General features: G+C 43.5%; 1 pseudogene; it reads left to right on the plus strand.

The window, feature by feature from the left end:
* On the plus strand, nt 1–27,931 carry LOC121465510 (annotated as a pseudogene).

Below are 27,931 nucleotides of genomic sequence, written 5' to 3' on the forward strand. Positions count from 1 at the left end.
ATGAAGCAGCAGCTTCAAGAAAATGAAGAACTCATTAGCACTTTCCGGACTGAGCTCAGGCAGACAAAGGAAGAGCAAGCTGCACAGGTAGGATGATGGCGCCTCCATTAGGATAGTATCCATGGGGTCCAGAATGGTGCAGGTGGCAAGTCAATCCCGGCAGTCACTTGAAAAGCTTGGTAGATGAAAGTATGGTAGCTAGGATATTAAAGCCAAGCCTAGGAGGGTGTGGCAGAAGAAACTACAAGTATGGTAAGTGGTTCATTTCTTAGTAGGAAACATCAGAAACCCTCAAAAATGCCATTTAGGTTGGTGAACTTGCCATAGCTTTATGATGACTGTTTTTATTCCTTGGGTCAAGATACTCCATTTTAATCGCACACAGAGATTCTGTATCTCAGGAACAGGCTCATGGCAGAACTCAAAGGAAACGGATAGATACTACAAAAGAAATCATATCATTACCTCCATTCTTTTCTGATTAAAATCTTGTTAGGAAGATATATCTTAGCCTTAAAGCTACTTACTGAACATAGACTAAAGAAGTGGAGGGTATGAGGCTCATTGCTAATGACTCTAGTATGCAGCGTTCTTCTTCATGGTCATTCTGAAGCCAGAGCCAGATCAGTAGCTCCCTCCAGTCAGTCTGTCCCTCCCTGCCTGCCCCTCCTGCTCTCCCCTGCTTCCTGGTCTACTCATTTATTAGAGTTTGCATGTGTGTGTGTGTGGCGTTCTTGGTTGGTATTTGCACATACTCAGTGTATTCTTCATGTATGGATCGTGTGTTTTCAGAAACTCTTGAATTGCCTGATGCATAGCATTCGGTCAGCTCCGATGCTTTCATTTTTTTCCTTGCAGGTTTCTGTTAACCTTTACTTTTGGTTGTGTGTTTTTTTTTTTTTTTTACCAATTGTGATTAATATTTTTTTGATTTATCCTTTTTCTTATTTAACTAAAGGCATTCTGTTTTGTGTTTGGCTTTCTCTTCTGAAACGAGTTTTCTTTTACATCAACTTCATGAATTTTATTAATTTTTCAAACTTTTCTAACTCTAATTTTCCTTTCATTTCCTCTTCATTTTTCTTAAACATGTTTAACGATGAAATAGGTTACAGTGTCTTTCAGCATATTTTTCTGCTCCTTATTCTTCGTGATTTTTGTTGTTGTTTTTGAAGGAAGGTCTCACAATGTAGCCCAGTTTTACCTTGAACTTGTGGCAGTCCTCCTGTCTCAGCCTCTTGAGTGCTGGAATTATAGGCATGAGCCACCATGCCTGACTTTTGAATGATATTATGTAATTGTTCATGCATCTTTTGTGTGAATGTTTTTGCTTACATGTATGTATATGCACTACATACCCCCAGAGGTCAGACGAGGACATCAGATCCCCTGGAACTGGAGTTACAGATAGCGTGGGTGCTGTGATGGAACCTGGATCTTTTCACAAGAGCAGCAAGTGCTAGTTGCCACTGAACCATTGCTAAACGTCTATACAGATCACATTTGGGTTTTTTTTTTCCTGTGGATGGCCTGCATTTACCCATGATCAAAGAACGGGAAGTGTTGCATCTCTTCTAATACTAGCTGCCACCTATTCCTGCAAATACTTCTTGTTTACCTTGGATTTTTCCCTATTTCACAGGAACATCAGATGTAGCTCTATTGCTGTCTTTTTTATCATTATTATTATATATTCTCTAATGCCAAGAAAATCCCAATTTTTCTGGTTTGCCCTTAACTTGTTTAGTGCAAGGTTTGTAGGATAGTTTTTACATATTGTTACTGATTTCCATGTTTCCTCTCACTGTCTATTTGGTCTGTCTCTTTGCTATGTTAGCTTTCAACGAAATTGAAAAGCGTATTGCTATTGCTTCTGTCTTCTTCTGAAAAGTTTTGGCAATTCAATGATACTTTATAAATTGGCAAATAAAATTCTTTTTGCATTAAAGTGGAAATTAGTATAAAATAGGGTAGGTATTCAAGGCAAATGAGAAAGTCAAATGAACTAAAAGTTGCCAATCCCATTACTTAAGTAAATATTTTCCCCTTCAGTTGGACAAGAATTTGGTTGAGATGAAGGATTTCAGCCTGATGAAGCAGCAGCTTCAAGAAAAGGAAAAAATCATTAGTACTTTGCGCACTGAGCTCAAGCAGACACAGGAAGATCAAGCTGCACAGGTAGGATGATGGCGCCTCCATTAGGATAGTATCCCTGGGGTCCAGAATGGTGCAGGTGGCAAGTCAATCCCGGCAGTCACTTGAAAAGCTTGGTAGATAAAATTATGGTAGGTAGGATATTAAAGCCAAGCCTAGGAGGGTGTGGCAGAAGAAGCTACAAGTATGGTAAGTGGTTCATTTCTTAGTAGGAAACATCAGAAACCCTCAAAAATGCCATTTAGGTTGGTGAACTTGCCATAGCTTTATGATGACTGTTTTTATTCCTTGGGTCAAGATACTCCATTTTAATCGCACACAGAGATTCTGTATCTCAGGAACAGGCTCATGGCAGAACTCAAAGGAAACGGATAGATACTACAAAAGAAATCAAATCATTACCTCCATTCTTTTCTGATTAAAATCTTGTTAGGAAGATATATCTTAGCCTTAAAGCTACTTACACTGAACATAGACTAAAGAAGTGGAGGGTATGAGGCTCATTGCTAATGACTCTAGTATGCAGCGTTCTTCTTCATGGTCATTCTGAAGCCAGAGCCAGATCAGTAGCTCTCTCCAGTCAGTCTTTCCCTCCCTGCCTGCCCCTCCTGCTCTCCCCTGCTTCCTGGTCTACTCATTTATTAGAGTTTGCATGTGTGTGTGTGTGGCGTTCTTGGTTGGTATTTGCACATACTCAGTGTATTCTTCATGTATGGATCGTGTGTTTTCAGAAACTCTTGAATTACATGATGCATAGCATTCGGTCAGCTCCGATGCTTTCATTTTTTTCCTTGCAGGTTTCTGTTAACCTTTACTTTTGGTTGTGTGTTTTTTTTTTTTTTACCAATTGTGATTAATATTTTTTTGATTTATCCTTTTTCTTATTTAACTAAAGGCATTCTGTTTTGTGTTTGGCTTTCTCTTCTGAAACGAGTTTTCTTTTACATCAACTTCATGAATTTTATTAATTTTTCAAACTTTTCTAACTCTAATTTTCCTTTCATTTCCTCTTCATTTTTCTTAAACATGTTTAACGATGAAATAGGTTACAGTGTCTTTCAGCATATTTTTCTGCTCCTTATTCTTCGTGATTTTTGTTGTTGTTTTTGAAGGAAGGTCTCACAATGTAGCCCAGTTTTACCTTGAACTTGTGGCAGTCCTCCTGTCTCAGCCTCTTGAGTGCTGGAATTATAGGCATGAGCCACCATGCCTGACTTTTGAATGATATTATGTAATTGTTCATGCATCTTTTGTATGAATGTTTGTGCTTACATGTATGTATATGCACTACATACCCCCAGAGGTCAGACGAGGACATCAGACCCCTGGAACTGGAGTTACAGATAGCGTGGGTGCTGTGATGGAACCTGGATCTTTTCACAAGAGCAGAAAGTGCTCGTTGCCACTTAAGCATTGCTAAACCTCAATCCAGATCGCATTTGTGTTTTTTTTTTCCCCGTGGATGGTCTGCATTTGGATTCCCCCCCCCCCCCCCCCCGTGGAAAGCCTGCATTTACCCGTGATCAAAGAATGGGAAGTGTTGCATCTCTTCTAATTCTAGCTGCCACCTATTCCTGCAAATACTTCTTTGGTACCTTGGATTTTTCCCTATTCCACAGGAACATCAGATGTAGCTCTATTGCTGTCTTTTTTTATCATTATTATTTTATATTCTCTAATGCCAAGAAAATCCCAATTTTTCTGGTTTGCCCTTAACTTGTTTTTTGCAAGGTTTATAGGAATGTTTTTACATATTGTTACTGTTTTCCATGTTTTTCTGCTCACTGTCTATTTGGTCTGTCTCTTTGCTATGTTAGCTTTCAAAGAAATTGAAAAGCATATTGCTATTGCTTCTGTCTTCTTCTGAAAAGTGTGGCAATTCAATGATACTTTATAAATTAGCAAATAAAATTCTTTTTGCATTAAAGTGGAAATTAGAAAAAAATAGGGTAGGTATTCAAGGCAAATGAGAAAGTCAAAAGAACTAAAAGTTGCCAATCCCATTGTTTAAGTAAATATTTTTCCCTTTCATTTGCATAAGAATTTGGTTGAGATGGAGGATTTCAGCCTGATGAAGCAGCATCTTCAAGAAAAGGAAGAACTCATTAGTACTTTGCGTGCTGAGCTTAGGCAGACACAAGAAGAGCAAGATGCACAGGTAAGATGATGGCGCCTCCATTAGGATAGTATCCATGGCGTCAGAATGGTACAGGTGGCAAGTCAATCCCTTCAGTCACTTGAAAATCTTGGTAAATGCAAGTATGGTAGCTAGGATATTAAAGCCAAGCCTAGAAGGGTGTGGCAGAAGAAGCTACTTTTTGAACATAGACTAAAGAAGTGGAGAGGTTGTAATGCTCATTGCTAATGACTCTTGTATGCAGCGTTCTTCTTCTTGGTCATTCTCAAGGCAGAGCCACCCTTTTTGCGCGGGCTCCCTCCACTCTGTTTTTCTCAGTTTTTCGTAATTCTCCTTTGAGGATGCTTTTGTGCCATGCTGTATTTTCATCCCTGGAGGTCTTTGCACACAACACGCAGCTGATCTTAGCCATCAGACATATTGGTAATAGAGGTGTCTTCCATGTAGTGATGGCTGACAGTTGAACACAGAGAGTTTTATACCCAGAAATTGATAATCTGATCCTATTAACTTCTATTGAAGCTTTCATGCTTCATATATATTGTAGAATAGGGAAATTTTACACATTTTTTATTCTTTTCTTTTATTGATAAAAGGAGAATAAAAACAAATTTCCACCTCTTCCCAGCCTCCCATTTCCCTCCCCCTCCTCCCACTCTTCTCCCCCTCTTCCCATCTTTCTCCCCCTCCCCTCACTCCTCTCTCCCTCCCTCTCCAGTCCAAAGAGCAGTCAGGTTTCCCTGCCCTGTGGTAAGTCCTAGGTCCTCCCCCCTCCGTCCATATCTTGGAAGGTGAACATCCAAACTGGCTAGGCTCCCACACAGCCAGCACATTAAGTAGGATCAAAACCCCGTGCCATTGTCCTTGGCGTCTCATCAGCCCTCATTGTTCGCCATGTTCAGAGAGTCCAGTTTTATCCCATGCTTTTTCGGTGACAGTCCAGCTGGCCTTGGTGAGCTCCCACTAGATCAGCTCCACTGTCTCGGTGGGTGCACCCCTCGTGGTCCCGACTTCTTTGCTTATGTTCTCCCTCCTTCTGCTCCTCATTGGGACCTTGGGAGCTCAGTCCAGTGCTCCAGTGTCGGTCTCTGTCTCTATCTCCATCCATCACCAGATGAAGGTTCTATGATGATATGCAAGATATTCGTCAGTATTGCTCTAGGATAGGGTCATTTCAGGTTCCCTATCCTCAGCTGCCCAAGGAATGAACTGGGGACCTCAGCTTGGGCACCTGGGAGCCCCTCTAGGGTCAGGTCTCTTGCCCACCCTAAAGTGGCTCCCTTAACTAAGAATTGTGCTTCCGTGCTCCCCTATCCAACCTTACTTTATCCCAATCCTCCTGTTTCCCTATGTCCCCCCCTTCTTCCCTTCTACCTTTTCTCTCCCCATCTCCCCTTACCCCCATCCCACCCCACCGCCAAGATCCCAATTTTTTCCCCGGCAATTTTGTCTACTTCCGTTAGCCAAGAGGATAACCATATGTTTTTCCTTGGGTTCACCTTCTTAGTTAGCTTCTTTAGGTTCACCTATTGTAGACTCCGGGACCCCTATTTTTGGTTAGAAACCAATTATGAGTGAGTACTTCCCATGTTCCCCTTTTTGGGTCTGGGATACCTCACTCAGGATAGTGTTTTCTATTTCAATCCATTTGCATGCAAAATTCGAGAAGTCATTGTTTTTTACCGCAGCATAGTACTCTACTGTATATATATTCCATAATTTCTTCTTCAATTCTTCCATTGAAGGGCATCTAGGTTGTTTCCAGGTTCTGGCTATTACAAATAATACTGCTTTGAACATAGTTGAACAAATGCTTTTGTCATATGATAGAGCATCTCTTGGGTATATTCCCAAGAGTGGTATTGCTAATTCCAGGGGTAGGTTGATCCCACATTTCCTGAGAAACCGAAACACTGACATCCACAGTGGTTGCACAAGATTGCATTCCCACCAGCAATGGATGAGGGTACCCCTTCCTCCACAGCCTCTCCAGCAAAGGCTATCCTTGGTGTTTTTGACTTTAGCCATTCTGACAGGTGTAAGATGATATCTCAAAGTTGTTTTGATTTGCATTTCCCTGATCGCTAAGGAAGTTGAACACGACCTTAAGTGTCTTTTGGCCATTTGAACTTCTTCTTTTGAGAATTCTCTGTTCAGTTCAGTGCCCCATTTTTTATTTGGTTTAATTAGCATTTTAAAGTCTAGTTTCTTGAGTTCTCTATATATTTTGGAGATCAGACCTTTGTCTGTTGCGGGGTTGGTGACGATCTTCTCCGAGTCAGTAGGTTGCCTTTGTGTCTTGGTGACAGTGTCCTTTGCTTTACAGAAGCTTCTCAGTTTAAGTAGGTCCCATTTATTCAATGTTGCCCTTAATGTCTGTGCTTCTGGGGTTATACATAGGAAGCGATCACCTGTGCCCATCTGTTGTAGGGTATTTCCCACTTTCTCTTCTATCAGGTTCAGTGTTTTCGGGCTGATATTGAGGTCTTTAATCCATTTGGACTTGAGTTTTGTGCACGGTGATAGATATGGGTGTATTTTCATTCTTCTACAGGTTGACATCCAGTTGTGCCAGCACCATTTCTTGAAGATGCTTTCTTTCTTCCATTGTATACTTTTAGCTCCTTTATCAAAAATGAGGTGTTCATAGGTTTATGGGATAAAATCCGGGTCTTCTGTACGATTCCATTGGTCGACTTCTCTGTTTTTATGCCAGTACCACAATGTTTTCGTTACTGTAGCTCTGTAATAGAGTTTGAAGTCAGGGATGGTAATGCCTCCAGATGATCCTTTATTGTATAAGATTGTTTTGGCTATCCTGGGTTTTTTTTTTCCATATAAAGTTGATTATTGTCCTCTCCAGATCTGTGAAGAATTTTGATGGGACCTTGTTGGGGATTGCATTGAATCTATAAATTGCCTTTGGTTGATCCTCCCAATCCAAGAGCAAGGGATGTCCATCCATTTTTTGGTATCCTCTTCAATTCTTTCTTCAATGCCTTAAAGTTCTTGTCAAATAGATCTTTCACTTCCTTGGTTAGATTTACCCCAAGATATTTCATGCTGTTTGTGGCTATCGTGAATGGAGAAGCATCTCTGATTTCCCTCTCTGCTTCCATATCCTTTGTGTATAAGAGGGCGACTGATTTTTTGGAGTTGATCTTTTATCCTGCCACATTACTAAAGGTGTTTATCAGCTGTAAAAGTTCTTTGGTGGAGTTTTGGGGGTCGGTTATGTACACTGTCATATCATCTGCAAATAACGAAAGTTTAACGTCTTCCTTTCCAATTCGAATCCCCTTGATCCCATTATGTTGTCTTATTGCTATTGCTAGAACTTCAAGCACTATATTGAAGAGGTATGGCGAGAGTGGACAGCCTTGTCGTGTTCCTGAGTTAAGCGGGATGGCTTTGAGTTTCTCTCCGTTTAATTTGATGTTAGCTGTCGACTTGCTGTATATAGCTTTTATTATATTTAGGTATGACCCTTGTATCCCTAATCTCTCCAAGAATTTTAACATAAAGGGGTGTTGAATTTTGTCAAATGCTTTTTCAGCATCTAATGAAATGATCATATGTTTTTTTTCTTTCAGTTTATTTATATGCTGGATTACATTGATAGATTTTCGTATGTTGAACCAGCCCTGCATCTCAGGAATGAAGCCTACTTGATCATAATGGATAATTTTTCTAATGTGTTCATGGATTCAGTTGGCCAGTATTTTGTTGAAGATTTTTGCGTCGATATTCATGAGTGAAATTGGCCTGTAATTCTCTTTCCTGGTTGAGTCTTTGTGTGGTTTTGGTATCAGAGTAACTGTAGCTTCATAAAAGGAATTTGGTAATGACCCTTCTGTTTCTATATTGTGGAATACATTGAGGAGTATAGGTATTAGGTCTTCTTGGATGTTCTGGTAGAATTCCGCATTGAAACCATCTGGCCCTGGGCTTTTTTTTGGTAGGGAGGTTTTTGATAACAGCTTCTAATTCTTCGCGACTGACAGCTCTGTTTAGATTGTTCACCTGGTCCTGGTTTAATTTTGGTAAATGGTATTTATCTAAAAAAGTGTCCATTTCTTTTACATTTTCCAGTTTTGTTGCATACAGGCTTTTGTAGTAAGATCTAATGACTCTCTGAATTTCCTCTGTGTTTGTGGTTATGTCCCCCTTTTCATTTCTGATCTTATTAATTTGCAAATTTTCTCTCTGCCATTTGACTAGTTTGGATAGGGGTTTGTCAATCTTGTTGATTTTCTCCAGGAACCAGCTCTTTGATTCATTGATTCTTTGGATTGTTTTCTTTTAAGCTACTTAAAACAAAGGCAGCGAAGACATATGAATATGGTAACAGTTCCATTGTGGAGCAAGTCACTCCAAACAAAATACCAAAGGCTAAGTGTGTTAACAAAAGTCATTGCCCTAGCATGCAGAAGACTGATGTGTACAGATTATGGGTTTCACACCAGTGTTGGCTGCATGACAAGTTCCAAGCTAGGCCAGGCTATACAGGAAGACCTATCTCAAAAAATAAAATTGATAAAAGTAGCCCCAGCTTTAAAGTATTTTGTGAACATGGTAGTTATAGAAACATAGAGGAAAAAAAGATGGGATTTAAACAGAACCCTGAGAGCTTGCTAACTCTCCAGATAAGCTATGTTCTTGTGGGGAAGACAGAGAGGAATCCTGGGAGCTAGGCAACACTCTAGACAAGCTGCGTTCTTGTAGGGAAGATTTGGGAAAGACAGAGAGAATGCATTAAAGAGAACAGCCTGCAGGAGTGACAGCTGGACATGGCTCTCTGGGGAGGTGGTGTGCCCTTGAAAACACAAACAGATAACCACACAAGATAGACTAGCCTTGTATTTCTATTTGTAGAACATTTCGAATAATATCCATGGCTTGAACTGCTAATTTATAGGAGTGAGGGTCCAGGACCATTTTTGAGCATGAGTCTGGTACTGAAGGAGCTAACAGAAATTTAACTTCACTTGTATGTTTAATTTTCTAATCATTTCAGAATTAAAAAATATCTTCTCCCATATTTATAACATTTTTAGTGTCAATGAAGATTTTTTTAATTAAAGTTATATATGAGTTGATTGGAGTTTGATAGTAGGCTTTCATTCTTGTCTGGAAGTTACTGCTGGGCCTCTTGTTCTTCTGACATTCTCACCCTTGCCCCTCAGAGCTGATGTTTAGAGAAGCACTGTCCGTCGGTGCTGTGTGCCCATCTTTGGAGGTTAGGCTGAAAGAATTGTCTCTGAGCTACTCTGGAGCGTACCTTGTCTAGCTTCTCTGGCATGTGTCTTCAGTTGAGTTCCATGCAGCAGATGGTCCAAGAAAAAGACGCCCGCTTTGAAACCCAGGTCCGCCTCCATGAAGATGAGCTGCTTCCGTTAGTAACCCAGGCAGATGTGGAGACAGAGATGCAGCAGGTGTGTTGCTCACACTCCATGGAATGACTCTTGTTTTGGTTAACATTTAATCCAGACCTCTCAGCCACTTTCCAAGCCCTGCCCTTCCCTGCTGCGCTCCACACATCCTCCATGTATTCCTTGGCTTCTTATTGGTGTCCTCTCTTTCGTTGCACATCATTTTCTGTCTTGTCCATACTTTCCCTTTTTCCTTATCTCATCAGGTCGGAACTTCCTGAGGACTTGTGGGAGTCAGCAATGGGCTGGTTTCTTTCTCATTTGCAGATTTACTGCGACCATTCATGTCCTAACCCTGATCCAAAACTTCAAATAGATGAAGTCAGTTTTGTATTTAAAAAAAAATAAAAGAGGTAAAAAGAGATTTCAAAGGCACATTCTTTTATTAAATCTGTATTTTTTAAGGTGCATTGAAAATTGACTTTCTTGTATTTGAGCTTACCCTGTACTAACTCACATTGTGTGTACTTAGAATGTGTGTGATGGCCAGAGAACAACTTTGAATGTCATTCCTTCTTTTGGAGGAATTCCAAAAGAATTCCAGCCTGAAGGAGGAACTAGAAAGGGTAAAGTTAGAGAATAAAACCCTTTCTAAGGATTTTGAGGCTTTAATGGCAAAGAAAAACCTTCTGAGAGAAGATCTGGAGCTTCAGGGAGAAGATAGTGTACTAAAACAAGCTAGCCTAGAGGCCACTGAGAAATTCCCTCAACAAACGGATGGCATCACTGAACAAGAAACACAAGCTCTGGCAGGCAAATCGCAAGAGCAAGATACTCAGAGTGTGAGCGTTAAACTTGAAGATTCCTCACGTAGTTTTAGTCCGCCATCCTTTGCCGATATTTGACTCAGGAGGGCATTTTTCTCATTTTCTAGTGTCTGGCTAAGCCCCCTGTCACTCTGTTTCTCCATCTCTAACTCAGCAATTCTTCCCTTGAGTTGCTCAAGCTGCTGGAGGTGGTCACTGATGTCATCGTGGGAGCCCAAAGTCTCACTAGTGTCAGGCGTGGCGCTGTTTGCTGAAAGAAGACACAATTGGGGGGAAAGCTGTATGGCACCAGAGGAATAGACTCAAAGTTGTCCCCTGGCACCCAGGCTGACTCAGCCCTTATACACACATGTGCCTGCACCCACATGAACATGCATATGCTTATACATGTTTATGCCTAAAAGCAGTAGCTTATGTCATGCTGGGATTCACTCTGTTCTGAGTCAGAATCCTTGTCCTGGGTGGTTCCAGCCGATTCCAAGTCAGCTCTGCTTCATCCAGGGACCGTGCACTCTGAGTTTATGCATTGGAAACCCTGGCACTGCTTTGTTCTCTCGGCACTATTGCACACTTTCTGTCCACTGAATATTGATGAGACAAGTCTTTTAAGAAGCCATTCCTCTGCTTCTGTAACGTGCTGTGATAGTGTTTCTTGAAGCTGTCACTCTGGTTTTTATCACCTAATGAGCAAGGTATTTTATTCTGTTCTGAATGCGCTCAAATGTCCATCCTTTCACCTTCTTCTCACACCCACGAGAAGCTTCTTTCCCTTCAGCAGTTCTGACACCAGTGCTCCCATCGCATAACCTCTCCAGCAGAGAATAAATATGCTTGTGTACAAGTCATTCCCAAACTCTCCCGTTCGTATAACTGCCTGCTTAGGAACCTTTAAAAGGTTCACGATTGTCTGGGAGAAGCTTAGGATCCCTCCCTTGATCTGCCATGCAAGACCTGATTATTTGTCCTCATCTTTTCAGCCCTTTACTTGATCTTAAGCCTGCAGGCCATCAGACCCAGCTCTTCAGCAAACAGTGATGGCCCTGAGGACCTTCTACCCACATCACCATCTTATTGGTGGGAATGTATTCCTCGTTGCTTCCTTTTGGGGGCCACTCCAGATCTCAGATTCTCCTGCCACACTTCCCAGTTGCTTGCTTCTGTTTTGCCTTCTTACTTCCAAAGTGCTTGTCATCCCGTTTGACTCGCGCTGCCTGCACACAAGTGCCTATGTTCTCGGCCCTATCTTTTGACCCCGTTTGATAATTTTGTTTTTGTCACCTTGTTGTTGGTGTTCTTTGTTCTTGGTGTTGTTAACGATGTATAGTTAGCTATTTTGTCTGCATGTGTGTCTGTGTAACACATGCATACCTGGTGGTCTTGGATGTCCTCAGACTGTGGTAACAGTTATTACCATCATGTGGGTGCTAGAATTGACCCCAGCCAAATTCCTCTGGGATAGCAGACAGTACTCTTAACCACTGAGCCATCTCTCCAGCCCTGCTTCTTAATTTGAAAGAAATTTCTCTTTTCTCGTTGTTTTATGTATTTTTTTTTCTTGTTTCACGGGTAAATTTTCTAACTTACCTTTCCAAGAATGGTGGTATTTTGCTTTGTTGTTAATTCTACTGTGAGTGTATGACATGTGCAGGTGCCTGTGGAGGCCAGGAGAGGGCGCTGGAATTACAGGCAATTTTGAATTGCCCAACATGGGGATTGAACCGGGGTCCTCTGGAAGAGTAGTGAGGGCTCTTAACTGCTGAACTACTTCTCCACCTCCCATTTTGCTATTGAGACAAGGTCTTATTATATAACTGAAGCTTGCCTAGAGCGTTCAGTGTGGTCCAGGCTGCCCCCAAATTCACATCTTCATGCACCAGTCTCGCAAAGGCCAGGGTTACAGGTATGTGCCTCCACACCTGACTGGTTGCTTCTTTTGGTGAGTTTCTCTTGGTAATTCTTTATTGATGCTATAATGATCTGATTGCCAGCATTCTCACCTGTCTCAGCGCCTGTGGTTTCCCCGGCTAATGTGTCATCTGCTTCTGGGCCTCAAGTGTGTGTTGCTGCTGTCCTTTGTTGTCTTCCCGCTCTTGTGTTTGCTGCTTTTTAAAGAGCTACTGGTACGATAGCATTAATGTTTGTGAGTGGGTGAAAGGTGTGTGTTGAAGGCTGTTGTCTACCCAGGTGTCCTGACGTCATTTCTGCATCAAGCTCTTAGTGGGTATTGGGAAAGAGTTTTAAACGGATCGCAGTTTTCTAAAGGCGAGTCCATCCTAACATCCATTAACCTTGTGTTTGAGACGCATTGTTTTCTTATTTAATTCTCATGTTTGTATGAGGAAAAGTGCTGATTATCTTCATTTAATAGGTGAGGGAAACAAAGACTTAGATCAACTCTCATCCAAGAAACAGGGTATCCAATTCTAGAGCCCAAGTGTCCTTAATGGTAGGGTGTGCACCTTCTTTATAATAATGGATATCAGCTCAGCTTGAGTTAAGGCTGGAGTCCAGCTGAGATTGGCTTAGTGATAGAGCCCTTGCCTGTGTGCCTGAGTTCTGCCCGAGAATTGAGAAACAAAGACAAGATAAACAAGTCAACAACAACAACAGCACCAACAAGGAAAATGGCTGGTGTTCATGTATAAATACAGAAGTTTATGGCGGGCACATGTGTAAGTGGGAAGCCACTCTTTACATCCCCCTTCACAATAACCTGTAGGTCCCTTAAGTCTGTCTCGGGTCAAAGTCGAAGCTCTGGACCTCAGAGGTGGGGCTATGGGGTAGAATGGAAGGGATGGTTAGGCCCTGGAGCCTTGATGGCAGCTCCTTGGCTGTCTGTGGACTGTGGGAAGGTGCTCACAGTCTGTGGTGCCTGTGTGGCAAGAGCGACTGGTCAGTAAGGAATGGGAAGTCACCCTTTGTTCCCTCTGGTTAAAGCTGGAGGAACTGAAGACCCTGCAGCAGCAGTACTTACTGAGGAATCGGGAGGTCATTGAGCTACTGCCACTGAAGGCTCAGCTCCAGGAGTATCAAGAGCAGGCAGAAACCATGCAGATGATGCAGGAGGAACTTAGGCGGGAAAGCCTGGCCTGGCAGCAAGAGCTACATCAGCTCAGGTAGGATGATTCCTGCATCTGCATTTTGACCCTTTACTATTATTATTTTAACACTTTATTTTGAAATAGTTGCTGCTTTATAGAATACTGAGGAAACAGTGAGAGAGCATGTATGTACACTTCACTTAGCTTCCTTCAGTGAAAGCATCCTATATGACATGTACCTGTCATACCCAGCATCCTATGTGACGTGTTACATGCCACACCTAGCATCCTATGTGACATGTACCCGTCACACCCAGCATCCTATGTGACATGTACCCGTCACACCCAGCATCCTATGTGACATGTACCCGTCACACCCAGCATCCTATGTGACATGTACCCGTCACACCCAGCTTCCTATGTGACATGAACATGTCACACCCAGGATCCTATGTGATGTGTACCTGTCACACCCAGCATCCTATGTGACGTGATATATGTCACACCAGCATCCTATGTGATATGTACCTTTGACACTCAGCATCCTATGTGACATGTACCTGTCACACCCAGCATCCTATGTGGCGTGATACATGTCACACGCAGCTTCTTTTATGCATACCAAAAAAATAGCTGGTGTTCATTAGAAACTCCACTCTTTACCAAATTCAAGAAAATAAGTAAATAACAACTAATGCCTATTATTTGATATTTTACATGTGCCAGGCTTCGTGTTTGATGAGTGATGTGTGGTGTCTCATTTAATCTTTCAATAGTCCTAAGAAATAACTAGCTTATTCCTAGTTTATTGAAGGAACTTGGCAAGACTAGCATTTTCTCAGTTCTCATACCTAATATATGCAAGAACCAAAGTTCTAAGTCCTTGAGAGTCAACCCTGGTGTTGATTCTGCAATGGGGGCATGACGCCGATGAAGGACTGTGGTGGTTTCCAGTGCCCTACCTAGTCCTGCCATCAACATTCCGTATGTGTTGCTGTACACACTGACTCCCTGGTCTCGCCATCCACATCCGTACATACTGTTGTACACACTGACTCCCTGGTCTCGCCATCCACATCCGTACATACTGTTGTACACACTGACTCCCTGGTCTCGCCATCCACATCCGTACATACTGTTGTACACACTGACTCCCTGGTCTAGCCATCCACATCCATACATACTGTTGTACACACTGACTCCCTGGTCTAGCCATCCACATCCGTACATACTGTTGTACACACTGACTCCCTGGTCTCGCCATCCACATCCGTACATACTGTTGTACACACTGACTCCCTGGTCTCGCCATCCACATCCGTACATACTGTTGTACACACTGACTCCCTGGTCTAGCCATCCACATCCGTACATACTGTTGTACACACTGACTCCCTGGTCTCACCATCCACATCCGTACATACTGTTGTACACACTGACTCCCTGGTCTAGCCATCCACATCCGTACATACTGTTGTACACACTGACTCCCTGGTCTCGCCATCCACATCCGTACATACTGTTGTACACGTTGACTCCCTGGTCTCACCATCCACATCCGTACATACTGTTGTACACACTGACTCCCTGGTCTAGCCATCCACATCCGTACATACTGTTGTACACACTGACTCCCTGGTCTCGCCATCCACATCCGTACATACTGTTGTACACGTTGACTCCCTGGTCTCACCATCCACATCCGTACATACTGTTGTACACACTGACTCCCTGGTCTCACCATCCACATCCGTACATACTGTTGTACACACTGACTCCCTGGTCTAGCCATCCACATCCGTACATACTGTTGTACACACTGACTCCCTGGTCTCGCCATCCACAACCGTACTCACTGTTGTACACACTGACTCCTGCAGTTCTGGACATCACTCTGCATTCATTCTGCTGAGTTTTCTTGCCAATTTTGAATTGTGTTTCCCGTTTGGAAACCTAGCTCTTTGCTCAGGATCCAAATCCAATGGCGGCTTTTCTATGAAGGTCCTCCAGTCCTGCCAATAGGAGCTCCTCCTCCAGTCCTGCCAATAGGAGCTCCTCCTCCAGTCCAGTCACAGCCCGCTTTCACCCCTTACTGGGTGCTTCCACTTGCAAAATAAATTTTACTCTGATATGTATTAGTTTTGCTACATTGCTAACGTTGCCTAAGAAGGGAACCCTGACTGCTCTTTTTACTGGAGAGGGATGGGGAGAGGAGTGGGGGGAGGGGGGAAGGGTGGGAGGAGGGGGAGAAGGGTGGGAGGAGGGGGAGGGAAATGGGAGGCTGGGAGGAGGTGGAAACTTGTTTTTTTTTTCTCCTTTTCTCAATAAAAAAATGGAAAAAAAAATAAAAAAAAAAGAATGTTTGGAATATAGAATTTTTCTTCTTTGCACCATGAGTATATTTGAGCCATTTTTTTCATGGTGTAGAATGGAAAAAAATACCTGGGAACTTCAGGAGAAGCGGATAAAGGAACAGTACACTATGGCCATCAAAGATAAAGATAAGCAGCTCAGTCATCTGCAGAGTCTCCTGTGGTCTTCCTCACAAAGCCAGATTCTCTCTGCACAGTACCAAAGACAGGTGAGGAGATCATGTGGTTTGCGCAGGGTGCCATGATCCAGAAAAACATCCTCCTCCTATAAGTAACTGCCCATCTGCAACTTCTACAGTGGGCATGATTTCTTCTAGGGGGAGGAGTTAAGTATGAACTGTCTGAGGAGACAATGCCACGGATGTTTGTTTCCTGGCAAGCATCCCCAGAAACATCAGTCTCCGTCGATGGCTCACAAAACCTTGAGACAGAACTTCTCAGGGCTCAGCTTAATAACAGCTTAAACAAAATTCACCAGAAAGAATTAAGAACTGAGCAGCTGAACAGCAAGGTACGTGTTTTGTGCTAGACTGAAATTCAGTTTCTTTTTTTCTCTTCCTGGTGGTAAGATTCAGCACAGGCACCAGCTCCAGCAGAACTTAGGAACAGAAGTTATAAGAGCGAATGTTTATTCCAGAGCAGAGGACACAGGCCACATTCCCCTCGCCCTTGGCCGGTCTTTGAAAGTGACTTGGGGAAACCGATGCAGAAACTTCACCCCATCTTATCACGTGTTAGTAATGTGTCAGCATCTCCTCATGCATCTCCATCAGTCACTGTCTTCCTGCTGCTTTGACTGGTCCAAGTGTTCTCAATGGCTCCTCCCAGTCCTGCCCTCTTCAGAGAAACATAGATAGGTAGGGTCTGCCAAAATTAGATGTCATTCATGAGGCTAGTGGTTAGTGAGTCCAGGGGTCTGTGAGAAAAGTTGTGAATGCCCGCAAATGTCTGCACAGTGTGGGGTGGGTGCGTGCATCTTCTCACAAGAAGTCACAGAACACGGGTGAAAGTGCTCACCTCACAATCCTGACGACTTCCGTTTCATCTCTGGATCCCACAGTGGAAAGATAGAATCAGCTCCTGAGCGCCGCTCTTCTGTGTTCTCTACATGTGTGCTGTAGAATGAACATTCCTACACTCATGCATGTGTATTTCACACATGCACACAAACACACGCAAATACTAATAACATTGTGATTCAAAAATCATAAAAATCAGGAGATGATTTTCCCAGATGAGGAGAGAAGCCCACTTGCTCAAGGCTGCAGTCATTCTGAAGTCAGTGGTCATGTGTGTGACTAGTGTGTTTACCACATATACAAGGGACTCGTTAGAGGGATAAATTCAACCATCACTAGAATGTCAGACTCCATACGCTTTGGATTCAAATGAACTGATAAACTAAATGGCTTAGTTTTGTTTGGTGGGGAGGGGTCTCCTCTCACCTACCTATTACAGAGGTTCTGACCTTTGTAGCTCTGTGGCTGTGAAGACCCAGTGACTCCTTCCGGTCACACCTCAGCTCTTGTCCCTCTCTAAATGCTAGTCTGTAGCTCTGTCGGGGCTTTTCCTCCTATGACAGCATTTTAAACAGAAACAGATGTTTATAGATGATGAAATAAATTATTTTGGTAGATGATAACAGCTGAAATTTTTTAATGATTTATCAAAGTAAAATGTAATTGGTTGTCTTCTACTCTTTTTATGCTAGCTCTTTTGGGAGCCCACCATCCAGCTCCCAAATAAATACACACACAGAGGCTTATTATTACTTATAAAATCCCAACCTTATCTTGTCTCTATCCAGCTTTTCTTTTTTTTTTTATTGAAAGAAAAAAAAAGAAATTTCCGCCTCCTCCCAGCCTCCCATTTCCCTCCCCCTCCTCCCACTCCTCTCCTGCTCCCCCCATTCCTCTCCCCCTCCCTCTCCAGTCCGAAGAGCAGTCAGGATTCCCTGCTCTGTGGAAAGTCCAAGGTCCTTCCCCCTCCATCCAGGTCTAGGAAGGTGAACATCCATATTGGCTAGGCTCCCACAAAGCCAGAACATGAAGTAGGATCAAAACCCAGTGCCATTGTCTTTGGCTTCTCTTCAGCCCTCATTGTCTGCCATGTTCAAAGAGTCCGGTTTTATCCCATGCCTTTTCAGTCACTGTCCAGCTGGCCTTGGTGAGCTCCCAATAGATCAGCCCCACTGTCTCAGTGGGTGGGTGCACCTCTCATGGTCCTGACTTCCTTGCTCATGTTCTCCCTCCTTCTGCTCTTCATTGGGACCTTGGGAGCTCAGTCCGATGCTCCAGTGTGGGTCTCTGTCTCTATCTCCAACCATCGCCAGATGAAGGTTCTATGGTGATATGCAAGATATTCATCAGTATGGCTATAGGATAGGGTCATTTCAGGTTCCCTATCCTCAGCTGGCCAAAGAGCTAAATGGGGACATCGCCCTGGGCACCTGGGAGCCCCTCTAGGTTCAAGTCTCTTGCCAACCCTAAGATGGCTCCCTTAATTAAGTTATGTGATTCCCTGCTCCTCTATCCAACCTTCCTTTCTCCCAATCATCCCGTTTCCCCAAGTCCCCCCCCCCCCATTATCCCCTTCTTTTCTCTCCCCATCTCCCCTTAGTCCACTCCCAACCCACCCCCAAGTTCCCAATTTTTTGCCCGGCAATCTTGTCTACTTCCCATACCCAGGATAACAACTATATGTTTTTCTTTGGGTTCACCTTCTTACTTAGCTTCTTTAGGATCACAGATTATAGACTCAATGACCATTATTTGTGGCTAGAAACCAATTAAGAGTGAGTACATCCCATGTTCCTCTTTTTGGGTCTGGGATACCTCACTCAGGATAGTGTTTTCTATTTCCATCCATTTGCATGCAAAATTTGAGAAGTCATTGTTTTTTACCGCTGAGTAGTACTCTAATGTGTATATATTTCACACTTTCTTCATCCATTCTTCTATTGAAGGGTATCTAGGTTTTTTTCCAGGTTTTGGCTATAACAAATAATGCTGCTATGAGCATAGTTGAACAAATGCTTTTGTCATATGATAGGGTATCTCTTGGGTATATTCCCAAGAGTGGTATTGCTGGGTCCAGGGGTAGGTTGATCCCGAATTTCCTGAGAAACCGCCACACTGCTTTCCAAAGTGGTTGCACAAGTTTGCTTTCCCACCAGCAATGGATGAGGGTACCCCTTCCTCCACAGCCTCTCCAGCAAAGGCTATCATTGGTGTTTTTGATTTTAGCCATTCTGACAGGTGTAAGATGATATCTCAAAGTTGTTTTGATTTGCATTTCCCTGATTGCTAAGGAGGTAGAGCATGATCTTAAGTGTCTTTGGCCATTTGAACTTCTTCTGTTGAGAATTCTCTCTTCAGTTCCGTGCCCCATTTTTTAATTGGGTTAATTAGCATTTTAAAGTCTAGCTTCTTGAGTTCTTTATATATTTTGGAGATCAGACCTTTGTCTGTTGCAAGGTTGGTGAAGATCTTCTCCCAGTCAGTAGGTTGCCTTTTTGTCTTAGTGACAGTGTCCTTTGCTTTACAGAAGCTTCTCAGTTTCAGGGGGTCCCATTTATTCAATGTTGCCCTTAATGTTTGTGCTGCTGGGGTTATACATAGGAAGCGATCTCCTGTGCCCATCTGTTGTAGGGTACTTCCCACTTTTTCTCTTCTATCAAGTTCAGTGTGTTCAGATTGATATTGAGGTCTCTGATCCATTTGGACTTGAGTTTTGTGCACAGTGATAGATATGGGTGTATTTTCATTCTTCTACAGGTTGACATCCAGTTGTGCCAGCACCATTTGTTGAAGATGCTTTCTTTCTTCCATTGTATGCTTTTAGCTCCTTTATCAAAAATGAGGTGTTCATAGGTTTGTGGGTTAAAATCCATGTCTTCTATATGATTCCATTGGTCGACTTTTCTCTTTTTATGCCAATACCACACTGTTTTCATTACTGTAGCTCTGTAATAGAGTTTGAAGTCAGGGATGGTAATGCCTCCAGATGATCCTTTATTGTATAAGATTGTTTTGGCTATCCTGGGTTTTTTGTTTTTCCATATAAACTTGATTATTGTCCTCTCAAGATCTGTGAAGAATTTTGATGGGACCTTGATGGGGATTGCATTGAATCTATAAATTGCCTTTGGTAGAATTGCCAATTTTACTATGTTGGTCCTCCCAAGAGCAAGGGAGATCCTTCCATTTTCTGGTATCCTCTTCAATTTCTTTATTCAAAGACTTAAAGTTCTTGTCAAATAGATCTTTCACTTCCTTGGTTAGAGTAACCCCAAGATATTTTATGCTGTTTGTGGCTATCGTGAAAGGTGATGCTTCACTGATTTCCCTCTCTGCTTCCCTATCATTTGTGTATAGGAGGGCGACTGATTTTTTGGAGTTGATCTTGTATCCTGCCACATTACTAAAGGTGTTTATCAGCTGTAGGAGTTCTTTGGTGGAGTTTTTGGGGTCGGTTATGTATACTATCATATCATCTGCAAATAACGAAAGTTTAACGTCTTCCTTTCCAATTCGTATCCCCTTGATCCCCTCATGTTGTCTTATTGCTATTGCTAGAACCTCAAGCACTATATTGAAGAGATATGGAGAGTGTGGACAGCCCTGTCCTGTTCCTGATTTTAGTGGGATGGCTTTGAGTTTCTCTCCGTTTAATTTGATGTTAGCTGTCGGCCTGCTGTAAATAGCTTTTATACATTTAGGTATGACCCTTGTAGCCCTGATCTCTCCAAGACTTTTATCATAAAGGGATATTGAATTTTGTCAAAAGCTTTTGCAGCATCTAATGAAATGATCATATGGTTTTTTCTTTCAGTTTATTTATATGATGGATTACATTGATAGATTTTCCTATGTTGAACCAGCCCTGCATCCCAGGAATGAAGCCTACTTGATCATAATGGATAATTTTTCGGATGTGTTCTTGGATTCAGTTTGCCAGTATTTTGTTGAGGATTTTTGCATCGATGTTCATGAGCGAGATTAGCCTGTAATTCTCTTTCTTGGTTGAGTCTTTTGTGGTTTTGGTATCAGAGTAACTGTAGCTTCATAAAAGGAATTTGGCAATGACCCTTCTGTTTCTATATTGTGAAATACATTAAGGAGTATAGGTATTAGGTCTTCTTGGAGGTTCTGGTAGTATTCTGCATTAAAACCATCTGGTCCTGGGCTTTTTTTGGTAGGGAGGTTTTTGATAACAGTTTCTAATTCCTCGCGACTAACAGGTCTATTTAGATTGTTCACCTGCTCCTGGTTTAACTTTGGTATGTGGTATTTATCTAAAAGAGTGTCCATTTCTTTTACATTTTCCAGTTTTGTGGCATACAGGCTTTTGTAGTAAGATCTAATGATTCTCTGAATTTCCTCTGTGTCTGTGGTTATGTCCCCCTTTTCATTTCTGATCTTATTAATTTGCAAATTCGCTCTCTGCCGTTTGATTAGTTTGGATAGGGGTTTATCAATCTTGTTGATTTTCTCCAGAAACCAGCTTTTTGTTTCATTGATTCTTTGGATTGTTTTCTGTGTTTCTATTTTACTGATTTCAGCCCTCAGTTTGATTATTTCCAGTCTTCTACTCCTCCTAGGTGAGTCTGCTTCTTTTTTTTCTAAAGCTTTCAGGTGGGCTCTTAAGTCTCCAATATGTGCTTTCTCCGTCTTCTTTAAGTGGGCACTTAGTGCTATGAGCTTTCCTCTTAGGACTGCTTTCATAGTGTCCCAAAGGTTTGAGTATGTTGTTTCTTTATTTTCCCTGAATTCAAGGAAGACTTTAATTTCTTTATTTCTTCTTTGATCCAGGTGTGGTTCAGTAGTTGACTGTTCAGTTTCCATGAGTTTGTAGGCTTTCTGGGGGTAGCATTGTTGTTGAATTCTTACTTTAATCCATGGTGATCTGATAATACACAGGTGGTTACTAATATTCTTTTGTAACTCTGAAGGTTTGCTTTGTTACCGAGTATGTGGTCAATTTTTGAGAAGGTTCCATGAGCTGCAGAGAAGAAGGTATATTCTTTCCTATTTGGGTGTATCCAGCTTTTCTTTAACTTATATTATTCTGACTAACTTTGCCTCTGGGCTTTTCCCTTTTCTCACTTCTGTGTACCTTACTTTCCCTCTTACTCTGCGTCTTGCTGTATGTGTGTGGGGGGGGAGGGGGCTGGCCTCTGCCATCCTCCTCTCCTTATTCTCTCTTGATCCTCCCTCCAGATTTGTCCTTCTATGTATTCTCTCGGCCTGCCTGCCAGCCCCGCCTGTCCTTTCGTCTGCCTTGCCACTGGCCATTCATCTCTTGATTAGAACATCAGTTGTTTTAGACAGGCCAAGAATCACAGCTTCACGGAGTTAAACAAATGCAACATAAACTAAAGTCACACACATTAAAGTAATATTCTACAACAGTTAACACACAAAAGTAACAGATCATTGGCATAGAAGGCTACGTGTTCACAAAGAGATGTGTAACAAGCAATCAAGATAAAGAACCAGGATGTCTCACACCCCGGCAAGTCCATCATTCCTCTTCTAATCACAGGCTTAGAACTAAGTGGAGCCGTTTGCAGTATGAACATACTGCTATAGTCCATCATCACTCTGGATAAGAAATAGTTCTCTTTAGAGTCTGGCTACAAGGAAGGCACCTCCCTAGCCTCGCTCATCCACTAGTTAACAAGTAACTGTCATTGCCGGCTGAGAGTCTGCTCATGGGGTAGGCACTGAGGACACACATAAAACCTTAAGTCATGTGAGCTTAGTCTCACTCCCTATAGGTCCCAGCTTCTCACTTGAGATGAAGTTGAGGGGCCGTCACACGTGTTTCTCTCTAACCCTGTCTGCCCTCGCTCCTTTGCTAAATGCTAAGGTGTTGTACACAGTTCTACCTGCTTAGCTCAATGTCTCTGTGCAGTGTAGGAATGTGATAGAAACCTTAAAACGTGACTAATGGTATAATGTTAGTCTAGCCTTAGTGGACTGAATTCAGTTAGCCTGTGAGTAAAATAGAGGCAGAAACTGAGGAGCCTAAGTGGTCTGTGCACTGCACATCTCTGTAGTGGCAGCCCCACAGCAGCCGTTCCTAGAGCAGTGGTTGCTCCAGTGAGACTCCATGTACACTGACTGGGAGGGCTGTGCCCCTGGATCCTATGCCTGCTCCTAACCCCAGAAACCTAGACAGAATGCAGACAGCCAAGACGGGTTACGAGTGGCTGATTAGTGATCGACTATTTGTCTTTGTAGTTCATAAGCCTTGCTTCCAACAAGTTTATGGGTCTGACCTCTGTTTCTAGATTTACTAGAGACAAAATGAGAAACAATTTTAAAATGGGGAGATTTGTTTTGCTTGCGTTTACTTGTGTTTGGTGTACCTGGGGGCTGTTCATTCCAGCTAGGATTGCTTCTCCTGTGGTGGGAGAGCATGGGGTTAGTCCTCACCCTGGAGTTCCTATTGTACTCAGCCCACCACCCTCAAATAACTTTAGCTCCCCCAAAATTCACACCCTTTTCTCCAGTAACAGCCTTTCTTCCCACACCCATGCCTTTCCAGTGCCCTTACTGTAGTTTAGATTGGGAAGCATCATAAAGTAGGTGGGACTCAAGACTGAGATCCACACCTGTGAGCCTTGCTCTGGGAGCTGCTGCTGCCATGGCCTTGAGTAGTGTAAACTTACTTCCTTTTTCCATCTGTACAAAAGGAGGGAGGTGCTTTCTCTGCTTCTTTCAATGAAGATGGAATTTGTCCAAATGTTTTATAAACTGAAACTTGATCTTTAGAGTAACAACCACACGGAGTCATCTGGAGCCACGTTCAGTTACAGAGCACGTTGTAATCATGTGTGCTATCTGTGTGCATCCAATGTGTTTTCCCAGTTGTCTCTAGAAATCTGTTTTCTCTGAAGCATTGATGAACTTTCTTAACAAACACGTAGAAGAGAATCCTCAAGAGAACACAAGACTCATAGCCAGATCCATCCATTTCCTGTGACCCAAGCCTTCCCGTGTCTCCGTGGTGGGTACTCAGGAGGACGTCTCCATGGCTACCAATGTATCTGGGTGTTAATCGTGACTGAAGTTTAAAATGACAGTCCACAAGTGAAGAATCCCAATTCTGGTTCAAGAGGAGTCCATCCCAGTCAGCTAAATGTTTTCACTCATAGTAAAAATGTTTTCTGGTTTAGAAACCAGCAGTTAGATTGCTTTGCCAGGTAGTGGGTACCCTGACTGAACTTGTGCAGGGACATATCTGACTGTGGCTTATCCCTCGGGACCTAGAGAAAAGGTTGGCATACTGTTTCTACTTGGTGAGCATCTGGGCTCTCACTTGTGCTTCACAAGTACACATAGAGACTTATAACTTCTGTCTGCTCCCTTGGAAACATGTACACCCAGTAATACTATGACACACATTTTTAAGTGTGAGCTTGCTCTCTGTCTATACTGAGTTCTAGGGCTTGTTATTTATTAGTAATTTTAGCATGGAACCAACCTTCTGCGCTTTGCATACATTCCTGGAATAGCCTGTTCTACTGGAATTTTTGTTAGGGGGTTGGTTCTCTTTAATCGTTATTCAGTTCATAGTCCTTGGAACCAGTAAAAATAAACCAGTTTCCTGCTCTTCCTCCAGAATTAGTTTCCTTTCGTGGCTGAAACACTTAGGTATTTTTCCCTTTGAAGAAGCAGGCCGCGGTAGGACTCTAAGGTAGATTCTGCACTGCAAATCAGGTAGGTCCTGCAAGTTCAGGCCAGTTGCCTAAGCACTGCTTCCAGTGATGTGGTCTGGGCTGGCACTTATCCTCACCCCTGCTGCAATTCTCACAGCTGCTGGAGGAGAAGAACACCCTCTCCATCCAGCTCAGCGACGCCAGCCAGAGTCCCCACAAGAGCCAGCACCACTCCAGTGACCTCTCCAAGCACTGCGCTGTCCTGGAGAAGCAGGTGCAGGAGCTGTAGGAGGTTAAGGCAGCAGCAGGAAGTACTCAGAGTGATAGCTAGGGATTGTCACTTCCCTACACAGTGGAAGGCTCTCGGTTTGCACACACATGGTGTCTGAAGAGCTTCCCTCACAACTGTTGTTGTTTCTAGGGGCCACCACGTATTCCAGGCGTGCCCCAGGAAATAAATGGAGAAAAAAAGAGGGATCCGGAGGCCACAGGGGAGACACAGCCAAGGTACAGGAGCATGATTCGCCCTCCATCATACACTGTGTGCAAGGAAATTGGGTGGTAGACAAGAGAGGGTGATGGGTGAATATGATAAAACTATATTATCTACGTGTATGAAAACATCGTAATGAAACCTATTGTTGTGTATGGCCAGTGTATGTTATTTTAATGAAATTGAGTTGTAATCTTGGTGGAGTAGAGTTCGCCATATGCTCTTAGTGTGGCAGGGGGCAAGGTTGGGTGTCTTGGTGTAACCCTTTCTAACATTGTCCCCTGAGACAGAGTTTCTCATTGAACCTGGCACTTGCCATTTTTCAGTGACCAGGGGTCATTAGCCATCCTCCTGCCTCTGTCTTCTCCCTAGCCCTGGGGACTGCAGGTGCACACAATCAGGCAGCTCTCACATGGCTGCCGGGGGTGGGGATGCAGATCCTCACGCTTGCAAAGCCAGCGCTCTTCCCAACTGAGCCATCTCCACGACCCCATCGTCAGAGTTTTTAAAGGGCCAAATGAACGCATTCTCATCACCTGTCTGACTCCCAGATTTTGTTTGTTTGTTTTTGAGACAAGTTCTTTCTGAGTAGCTCTGGCTGGCCTGAAACTTGATTTGTAGACCAGGCTGGCCTTGAAGTCACAGGCCTCTGCCTCCCAAGTGCTGTGATTAAAACTATATGTCACCGCACCTAGCTAGCCAATTGAAATTTTAAAGATTGTAACCTAAGGGAAATAGAAGAGCACTTAAGAAGGAGTGTGGCTTGATTTATTGGCAAATGCACTACCTAACCCTGAACTTCCCTTTGCCAGTCACCGGCTTTTGGCCATCTAGGAGGGCATGAATGTGTGTGATATTGTGGGTACTCTACCGCAAATGTGATTGGAAAGACACAGCTGTGTCCTGCTCATTACTTATTCCACATCAAGGAAACTGGAGATCACTGTGTGTGAGAAGGTGGTGTGGCTGCAGCATTCTGTTGCTGAGATCCCCTTTACGTGGAAAGAAACAGCAGACACCTCCATTACATGTGTAAGGGCGAGTCACTGTGTCCGCCGTCTCTTCCCTCAGAATGAACGGCACTAGGGGTGTTTGTGCCTTCTTGCAATGCCTTCCCCAGGGAGCAGGTCTTAGCTGAGATTTCCTTCTTTCCCATCCAGCTTATATACAGCTTTTGTTCTCAACACCGTCTAGGTAGCCTTGAGGGTAGGCTCTACGGGAACACAGTGCAGCTTGTGTAGTGGCCTTGCAGAGACTTTCAGACACATTTGTTCATGGCCGTTTCTCTGCCACTTATGAGAAACCTGGTCCGTGGGGAGGCTCGGGACCACTTGAGACAGCTTATTCAGGATGAGTCTGGAGCCTGTGTCTGGACCACATTAACCTAAGGTTAGCCCCTCCCCCCTTTCCTTCGGACTGAGAGCAGAATGGAGGCCAGGTGTTGATGATGCACACCTTTAATCCCAGCACTTGGGAGGCAGAGGCAGGTGGATCTCTGTGAGTTCGAAGCCAGCCTGGTCTACTGAGCAAGTTCCAGGGCAGACTCCCTAGGTGCATAGAGAAACCCTGTCTCAGAAAACAAAACAACGATAACAACAAACCCAGAATGGAGAGCAGGGCCACTAAATATGGCCCACCTGAACCAGGTTCAGATTAAGGTATTTCCTCTCTGCTGAAGAAGACAGCAACCCATAGAAAAGTGTCCAGTTGATGGAGATTCCCTGTGTGGGGAAGAAACATGAAGAGGAAGGGGCTTCGCATGCCCCCCACTCCAGTTAAAATGTCTGCCCTGAGTGACGAGACAGGCCTTGCCCTGTTGTTCACAGAGGCCACTGAGTAATGGCAGCTTCTCCTTAAATGGAGAATTTCCAGAATGAAGTAATAAGTACATCAGCAGAAATCAGAGCAGAAGCTGCAGACGCTGCAGTGGTTGCAGCTCAGCCTCATGCTAAGAGTCCTACAAAATTTCTTGAGTTCTTTGCCTATTATAAATTGAAAAAAAAAATGTTGAGAGTGATGGAGCATGCCTGTAATCCCAGCCCTGGGAAGCAGAGCCAGGACAATAGTAAGTTCAAAGCCAGTTTGGGCTGCATAGTAAGCCCCTTGCTCAAAAACAAAGAAAAAACCAGGGTGGGGTGGAGATGGAAGGGGAGAGAGAAATGAGTGAGTTTCTGAATGAAATGTAGTGTGTGGGGGGGGAGGAACATGAGGCATAAAGACAAACGGGCATTGGGTTCTAGTTCCGTTGTTAGTCGTGCTTCCATGGGTCAGACACTAACCAGCTTCCCAGCCGGAAGCACCCAAGCCAGCATCCTCAATAAGCAGTTCCTTTACTACTGTGTGGGCCTGGCCTATGGGAGAAATCTCTGCTGCCAGTCCCCAAGCCACCTTCCCAGGATGGCTGGGAAGATGCTCATGCAGGGGACGTGTGCTGTATCTTTCTCTCAACACAGGCTGGGGCAGAGTGAATGGAATCCGCCGCCCCAGACTCCTACGATTGGTACCGGTGGCTCTCACGAAACATCTGTATGGATAGATGTCCCAGACAGCAGCTGCCGAAGGGTAAGAGGGAAGGACGCAGGGAGAACTCGGCTGTGGGAACAGGCTGAGGTATGGAGATGAGGAATGTTATTGGTGTTCAGCCCCTGAGGAAACTTTCTCCTGGAGTGCCGCTCTGCTGTGAGGATGGGATCAGTTGGCTAAGATGCAGAATTACTGGTGAAGAGAAAGAGCCTCAGGTGGAGCTGACTTCCTCATGTTGTTGTTGTTTTGTTTTGTTTGTTTCAGACCCCCAGCACTGCTATTTGGAAGAGGGTTCTGCGACCATTCTAACATTCCCGGTCCCATCTATTCTTGACGGCTCATGT

This window comes from Microtus oregoni, unplaced genomic scaffold (genome assembly GCF_018167655.1).
Source record: "Microtus oregoni isolate MIOR12 unplaced genomic scaffold, Mior012 000031F_ref0000149, whole genome shotgun sequence".
Lineage (NCBI taxonomy): Eukaryota > Metazoa > Chordata > Mammalia > Rodentia > Cricetidae > Microtus > Microtus oregoni.